Source organism: Sinocyclocheilus grahami, unplaced genomic scaffold (assembly GCF_001515645.1).
Source record: "Sinocyclocheilus grahami isolate Dianchi unplaced genomic scaffold, SAMN03320097.WGS_v1.1 scaffold169.1, whole genome shotgun sequence".
Lineage (NCBI taxonomy): Eukaryota > Metazoa > Chordata > Actinopteri > Cypriniformes > Cyprinidae > Sinocyclocheilus > Sinocyclocheilus grahami.
In genome coordinates this window covers 1,330,591-1,339,395 of record NW_015505348.1, presented here as the reverse complement: position 1 = coordinate 1,339,395, position 8,805 = coordinate 1,330,591, and the positions used below count along the sequence as shown (strand labels likewise).

The following is an 8,805-nucleotide window of genomic DNA, read 5'->3' as shown; positions in this document are numbered from 1 at the left end:
AATTTTCCGTTTTGGAATTGTATCAAATTTAAATATATATTCCCATTTTAAAAGTCGCCATGCATTACATCCATTAGAGGCATCATCCATTGGTGCGCTCAAACTATTTGAATTAAAATTTTTAAAATTAAAAAAAATCTGATTTTAAAAGGTTTGCTTGCATTATGTCCATCAGAGACTTTGTCCATTGGAAAAGTACACTCTTAAAAAATCATTTAAATTGAAAAATGAAATTTTCATCTCTTAAAATGGAATTGTATCAAATTTAAATGTAAAATTCTAAGTTGAAAGGTTTGCATGCATTATATCCATCAGAGACATTGTTTCATGGGAGAATACACTCTTAAAACATTCACTCAGTTCACTGAAGACATTTTTTGAATGCAGCCACCCAGGATGCATCACTCTCTTTAATTTACACCTTCAGGGCTTCAGATGTGAGATATACAGCTGATAGGTTGATGTGACTCAAGCGATAGCAGGAAAGAGGGGGGGGGGGGGGGAGCAGGAGACAGAAATAGAGGGGTGTAACAGAAGCTGGCAGACGGAGTGTTTTTTGAAGCAGGATACGCATGAGTGGGCTGGTTAAGTTGATATCTACTGGGGTTGGTGGGTGAGGGGCGTGTGTGTGCCAGGCGGGAGGGCCTCATGCCGATGACAGGTGAAGCCTATTACTACAGCTGAGACCTCGCAGCTGACCTGGATCTACTCTGGATCCTCTCTGCAGAGCACATGCCATGTTCCCAGGATTACTACGGCCCCTTGGAGACAACAGTTTGCAGCTCATTCTTAAAGTGCAATAGCAAATTGAAGTGTGCACGGTCAACCCAGAGCTTAGTTTTAAGATGTTGCAATCATTAATAAAACTACAACTTATTAAGTCAAAAAGTCAGCCTGAAGCTTTGCATCAAGTAGGTCAGCTTTGAAATGCTTAAAGACTGAGAACTGGAACGTGACACCTTCTTGCACACATTTCTCTCAAGTACAGCTCAGTGTGACATAAATGAGCCCGTGAACACCTTTCTATCATTGATGTAAGTGCTTTTGAGGGTTTATCCCATTCAACCGTACCTGTCCTCTGACTGTATGACTATTACAGATTTAACCTTCTTGGAAATCTTCAAGGCTTCGCCGAAAGGCAGAGACAGAAAGACACCACCAAAAGTTTTGCAAAGCAACCCAACATTCTCTTGATTAAACTCTTAAATCAGACTGTACGAGCCTGTTCAAGGCCGTTGCAGTCACCATTATATTCAGACCAGTAACCACACATCAATTACATTTTTTTGTAATATGTTAAGTTGCAACATCACTTTGTATTGGGCCTAACCTTCTTAGAAATCTTCGGGGCTTCTCGGTGAGGCATCAAGAGATTAAATGAGGCAACCAAAAATTCAGCGAAAGAAACCCAATCTTACGACTGGTTTTGCAAAGTATCTTAAAAATATTATTATATATTTGAAGCCATTGTAAACAGGGTACCACTAAATGTTCTGCAAAACAACCTAAACTTGCAATTGGTTTTGTATGGTTTTAAAGGGTCACTTGAATACTGTCTCAGAAATATGATTGTATACCCAAAGTCATTGCAAATTGCCAATATAGATGGTACATGCAAATGTGACCTTAAACCAAATTAAATGATGTAGTAGCCTACTGGTCAAGTTGCAACATCATTTTGCATTGTGCCCAACTTTCCTGCAGATCTTCTGGTCTTCTCTGCAAGGCATCAAGAGATCAAAGAAGACCACCAAAAGTTCTGTAAAGCAACCCAAACTTACAACTGGTTTTGCAGGTTAGTCTCTAGAATACTGTCTCAAAAATATGATTGTCCAAAGCTGTTGTAAATTGCCTATATATAGGGTATGTACAAATGTGACCTTAAATCAATTGAAATATGTAGCAAGAGATTGAAGAAGACCCCCAAAATTCTGCAGAGGAACTCAATCTTCGACTGGTTTTGCAAGATTTTAAAGGGTCTCTTGAATACTGACTCAAATGATTGTATGTTCGAAGCTGCTGTAAATTGTCAATTTACACCTTGTACTGGCCGTTTACATCGTATTTCAACATGTGTAAATGTAACCCTTATTAAAGCTAAATTATGAAGCAATTAGCCCACTTATGACATCAGTTTGCACTGCCCTGTTGAAAAACCAGCATATGCTGGTTAGGTATGTTTTGAAGCATGGCAGCTGGTTTCATATGGTCCTTAGTTGGTCATGAGCTGGTTTAAGCTGGTCCTGAGCCGGTTATAAATTGGTTATGATCTTATTTAAGCTAGTCAGGTGATGGTCCTAAGCAATTAGCTCCAGTTCATGACCTTCTTGGAGATCTTCTGAACTTCTTCACAAAACAGGGTCGAATGCAATAAAATTGCAATGAAATGTACTGCATAAGTCTGTAATTCGAAGGTGGGCCTAAATTGTCTATATCTTCCACTCCGTCCTGCTTTCCCGTCAACATACCCACCTGATATTGCATTGTTGTGTGTGTGAACCACCGATCTTCTACAAAGCAAACCAACCTGGTTTTGCAAAACAGTTCCTGTGCTCACTTGTGCTAAATGCTGATTGGACGACCCCTGTTGGAAGCTTCTGTTAAAGTTTTTGTATGAATTGTTAGATGATTGAAAATCTGGTGAACTGCCTGAGACATTGCAAAGTTACATGTGCTCTGTCTTGCCGTTTTTTTTTTCGTTGGCCCTGAATTTGGGAACACCTTGCGCCTCCACACTCTGCGAATGATGGTTTTCGGTTCCCACGTGTGAATCATCATTTGCTGTCTTTATGAAACCTGACTGACCAAAATGACAAGCGAAACCTTCAGCTCCACTTCGTCATCCATCAGTCCCACCGAAATAATTACTGTGGCTGCCTGAGACCCAAATCGAGGGGTCGAATCTAATAACCTCCATTAACTCCTCAGACATCTCATACGGCGAGTGCAGCGCGGTTCCCACGTGTGAATCATCATTTGCTGTCTTTATGAAACCTGACTGACCAAAATGACAAGCGAAACCTTCAGCTCCACTTCGTCATCCATCAGTCCCACCGAAATAATTACTGTGGCTGCCTGAGACCCAAATCGAGGGGTCAAATCTAATAACCTCCATTAACTCCTCAGACATCTCATACGGCGAGTGCAGCATAATGAGGTTAGGCCTCCTTCAGCAACAGATAATGCTCGGTCTCAAGGCATATTGCGCTCACACACCAGGCTGCTTTTAGAGCCCAGGCCGTTTTTCTGGAGAAATGGCATTCTTTGAAGGTGTCCACAGGCGAACCCGGGTGGATATTATCAGCATCTCTCAGCTGAACCGTGATGCCTGCCAGGGTCCTCAGTGCGCTTGACCGGCAGGCTGTCGCTCTGAGCAGTAGGGTTTTTCTTTCCCCTTGTTTTGGCACGGAGGCCGGGGCAGATGCCACACTCTTCCCTCGGGGCTTTGTGTGCGTATGTGTGGATGTATGTTTGGGATGAAACCTGTGGCTGCAGTGTCGTAAGGCAGAGGAGACAAGCATTAAATAGCCAATCTATGGCATCGTGGAGGCAATAGCGAGGTCTTCGCAACAGATGGACGGAAACGCTGACAGTGTAGCAAACCTCCATGGAGTAGATGTAGGGAACACGGCACACTCAGAACTGGATTAAAGCAGATAAGTGTGCATGGAAACAGTGCCATTTTTCTTTCCTAATCTCCGATTTCAAATGAAACTGCCAATGTAGCACAATTTTGTACGTTTTTTTTTGTGTGTGTGTGTGTGTGTGCAACACGTACTCGAATCTTGAGGTTTGCTAGGGATGTTCTGATTTTGACTCATAATTTTGACTCTTAAAAGTGATCGCATCCATATTCGTAGGTGTTGGAGTGGAAAGTGTGGTTCATTGCCACATATTTTTTGCCGTTCGGATAGACTGATACATCAATATCAACATGGAGAGACGGTTTCTAAGATGTCAATATGTTTTATGTATAAACAACTCTGTGCGTTTGACTTACATTTCATTGCTATTAAGGTTTGCTGATAATTAACTTCAGCCATATGAACAGCACAAATTAATTTACTTTGATTAACCCCACCTGGATTTTATTTATTAATAAATTTGTAGCTAAAAAGGTCTGTCTCAGCCAAAGTTTATGGATCATTTGCTTCTGTCTTTAGAGGGTTCATAAAGATTTTTGTCTCGAAAGTTTGTTTTATATGCTGACAGTATTGTTAGTATTGTACATGTAAATGTAGTGTATTTATAGACTTCTAGATACATATGGCATGACGTCTGTGCTGCAGCGCAATATAAAGCAATTCATACATGCATTGCCACTGCAGATACTTTACACACACACTCGCCTTTGAACTGATTCAACATTAATATTCATAAATATGTGCATTTTTTAAATGTGGTAATCACACAATGGGGAAAGTAGAAAATGATTATTGTGCTTTCAAAAAAAGTCTAAAAATTAAGCAAGAAATATTTTTTAAAGCCTACAGCCAGCGTCTTACGTCCTTGCATCAGAGCTAAGGCTAAAATTAGACCTAAATCATCATGCATTAACGGTTCTCTGAATCCTCTTTGCTCTCTACAATTTATGCTAAGCATTGCAAAATGTCAGGCTAAATTTAGGGGTGGAACAAAGATAAGATTTTGCTCATTTATGATGAGCCGAACGCTTTACTGCTGATCTTCTTTATTTTGAATTCTGTTTGTTGATTTGTTGCCCCCTCCAAATTCTCACACACACACCTGCAGCAGGATATTGTGACACATAACTGACAAGCCCTTATTGGGTGAATGAAAATGAAAGCAAGAAGGCCTTCTGAGTATGTCTGACCAGAGATTAATGGTTAAATATTTCCTTAATAAATTTGAACAAGCCTGTGCTTTGACATGATCCATGACTATCAACTGGAAATAGTGCAAACTATCCTCAGGCAGCCATTTTAAATGTGGCATTACTACAGAAATGCCACAGTCAACAGCTCTTTTCGCATCTTATATAACTGAGTCACAATAATTTTTTTTTTGATTTACTCATTTAACAAAATCATCAATGCTCTCGTTTACAGAAAATTGCCTTTTAGTATCCAAAGGGTTTCAAACTAATCTTGATGAATCATGTTACAACAGAGGTCCAGATGCAAGTAGCTTTAGATATTGAATATATACTTGCTTCTTTTTAAAATGTATTTTTTTCCATAGGAACTTCATCTAGGATCCACAAAGTGTATTTTTTTCTCTAGAGCTCACATATATACACTGTAAAAAAAAATCTGTAAAACTTATGGTAAAAAATCAGCAGCTGTGGTTGCCGGAATTTCACCATAAAAAATACAGTAGCAACATTGTAGGTTTTACGGTTTTAACTTAAATTTACAGTTAAATACCGTAATTTCATTAACTGAAATAATGTTAATATATCAAACTATTGAAGTACTGAAATCTGTTTTGTACCTTTGTAATACACTTATAGCCAACTAACGCAGGTGGTGATGAGAAAGTCACAATGATGAACCAAAGCCCATCACAAGTAGCTTTTAAATAATAGCATATATGGAAGGTGCACAGTGTCATTCACACAAACATTAAACACCATCATGGTAACACACATGAAACTGAAATAATGCAATAAACATTAATTTAACAACATCAGGTGTAACATACAACCCTAATATACAAAACTGATGAGAAAAACTAAGAAGAAACAGTTATTTCAACAAAAAAACATCAAATTTGAAATGTAATGCAGGGAATTCTGGGTATGTCAATTTACAGTTATTCACTGTAAATTATATGGTCTTTTTCCACTTCCAAAAACAGTATACTACCGTAAAATTACATGTAATGTACAATACAGGTTTTCACCGTATATAGTAGGGGAATTTAACGTTAACCATTTAACAGGTTTTTACTGTAGCATTTTACCGTTATTTTTTTACAGTGTAAGTAATATTCTTTGCGTAAGACACAAAAATGAAACTAAATAGAAGCAAAATCACATTTTCATGACTGGTGCATGAATATGATATATGACTCTCTAATATGCTAGAGAGAAAAAATAGCTTAATTCCATTATAGGCACATAAATAAAATGTAAAATGTGTGTGTGTGATAAATAAATATATATTTACAATTTATTAATGTTATTATTTACTTAAACATATACATAATATATACATACACATATACACAAACACACACACATATATACATTTTGTCTATTCATTAGCAGCCTTGACAAAGAGTTAATTTTGGACTTTGCCTGCAACCTTTACAGTATGTGATCTGTTTAATTGTTTATACACTGTTGCAATGTTAAAGAGCCTTAAATCTTGAAAGGAAATGCAATGCAAAGCTAAGTTTCAGTAAACATCTCCATAGCAGGAATGCTTTTGACACCACATGCTACAGCAGCTACCAAAGCTAACCAACCAACATGAGAAACACGTAATTCTGAGAGTGAAAGAAAAAAAAAGACGCTGATGATCAGTCTGCCAGTAGCAGGTGCGGCTCGATTCAAATGCCTGTCAAAGCTAATGTATGCTAATCAGCTGTTGGATTTGCCTTTTTTGGCTGTCACACGTAATGAAAGACAAGAATATGTCATCAGACACATTTTTTCCCCTCTTGCAGAATTATCAAAGCATGAAGGTGGTGGTGGGCCATTCAGATGAGGAAGAGAGAGAGAAGAGGCATCACAAAAAATCAGAAAACAACTGCACAGCCCACGTGGTGGATCATGACAGCAGTCAAGTGAATAACTCAAGAAGGGGAAGCTTTGCAGAATATTGATTTAATGCTGCATTCATGCAGGGAGGATGCTCACCCGCATTACGCATGCTCTAATACTCCCCAGCATACCTTGGGCCTTTGGTTTTCCGAGCCACTCGGAGAAAAAAGAGGCTGGAACATTCCTCTCGCATGAGCATTTAAGCACAATTCAATTCAGTGTCTCCGAATCGAAGCATGAACTGAATCAATCAAAATCCAAAGAATAGTGTCTCCTATGGTGAAACGCCATGTGATTAGCGCTCATTTTGTGGAAAATAGGGTGTAACTGAGTAAACAAGATGGCTTTATGAAGCATCCCGATGAATTGTTGGGCAATACTGTGTTTAATGGCATGTGGAACATTTAATCAATTAAAATAACTCAGGGAGTGAAGGATATATGTGAATGGAAGTGGCTTACAGGTGCTGAAATGCACAAACAAACAGGTATCTTTTGAAGAATGTGTCAGTCTTGAGAATAAAGAAACACTGAATATTATTTAAATTGCATTTAAAGCAAGATATTATAGCCATCTGATGCATTTTTGACTCATAAATAAATAATTCAATAAATAATGAAATAAAATGAAAATTAACCATTCAGGATGTGTTACAACGAAACGACCATAAGGTGATTTACTTTTTTTTTTCTTTCTTCCTTTCTTTCTTTTCCTTTTTTCTTAAGGTTTTTATTGCATTCGTTTAAAACATTTCCTTACAGATGGATGAAATCTCATATAATAAATATTAACAACTGAGTACATTAAAAGGTGATCTACTTTTGACTCTCTCATAATTTTATATAGCCTATAACTGTACTTATATAATTTTGATTACATAAATTTAATTTTTTTTGATGAAAATGGCACCCCAAGTATTATCAAAAATTATCTTCTATTGCAAACATAACATAATTTATTGGATATTCTATATATATATATATATATTATATATATATAACATTTGGTTAGCAGCATTTAATTAAGTTGTCTTACTATATGAAATAACATTATATTTTGAAAGACAATATATGTAAAGAGTTATATTTTTAAGCTTTAGTTTTAAAGTACAATTCTAGTAGCAACACCTAGTTTCGTTTATTATATTTAAAATTTAAAAAATTTAAAAGTTGTTTTGAAATGAAAAGAAACGTCCTTCATTAGATGATTAGAAGTAGGCTATTTACCAATAAAATGATGTCCATGCAAACATCAATTACTATAGCCTATAGAATATTTCGTTTATATGATTTAGCTATTTCTATTTATTTAGTCTAAAATCTGTCACAGATATAATACGTTAAAATGTAATTGCTTAACATATTTGAATACCAACTACTTTATTTGAATATCAAGTCTGTGTGATGCTATATTTAAAATGCATTAAACCAGCATGATTGCTATCATTAATGCAAACGACGATCAATAAGTAATCAATAAATGAAACTACTTATGCTGATTCTTACTGGCGTTCATTAATCATATGCAGACTTCCATATGCATGTTTAAAGGCGGCTCATAAATATAGATAATGCTTGTATTAATATTAATTTCACATCTTGAGAGCTGGGAAACCTGAGTTTAGAAAAAAAAAAAGGCTTATTTAGATCGCAATGCATTGCAATGAGACCTTGCAAGGCTGTTTGATGTCTGAGGGTCTTCAGATGTTTTTAATTAGGACCTGTAAAAAAAAATCAGTCTGTCCTGTTCTCCGGGGCGATGCTTTGAAAAAAATTTTTTTTTAATAAATAAACAAAAAAGCCAGGAGAACACAGAAAGTCACTTCAGTGGAGGATCGGCTAATCAAATTTTTATAGCATTTTCTCATTTTCCCTCCCTCTCTACCCTCCCTCCCTCCCTCCCTCGCTTTCTTGATCCCGGTGAACGAGTTTCTCTTTGTCTGCTTCTTTGGTAACCACACCTCCCCCCAAAACGCAGCCGGCTCAGACACCTGAAGGCTAGACATAATGATCAACGCAGTCCCCATGAGTCTGGATGCCTGCCATTTGTTTTCGCTCTTTTTTTACACTACTTTG

At 37.0% G+C, this 8,805-nt stretch overlaps 1 long non-coding RNA gene across 1 annotated transcript in view; it reads left to right on the top strand.

Moving 5' to 3' along the window:
• The window catches only part of LOC107593362 (uncharacterized), a 57,128-nt gene extending 49,876 nt beyond the window's left edge, over nucleotides 1-7,252 (top strand). Inside the window, exons 2-3 of the long non-coding RNA XR_001610073.1 lie at nucleotides 1,705-1,795; nucleotides 6,634-7,252. This is a non-coding gene — a long non-coding RNA (uncharacterized lncRNA). The remainder of the gene's footprint in view (nucleotides 1-1,704; nucleotides 1,796-6,633) is intronic.
• Nucleotides 7,253-8,805: the final 1,553 nt, after the last annotated feature.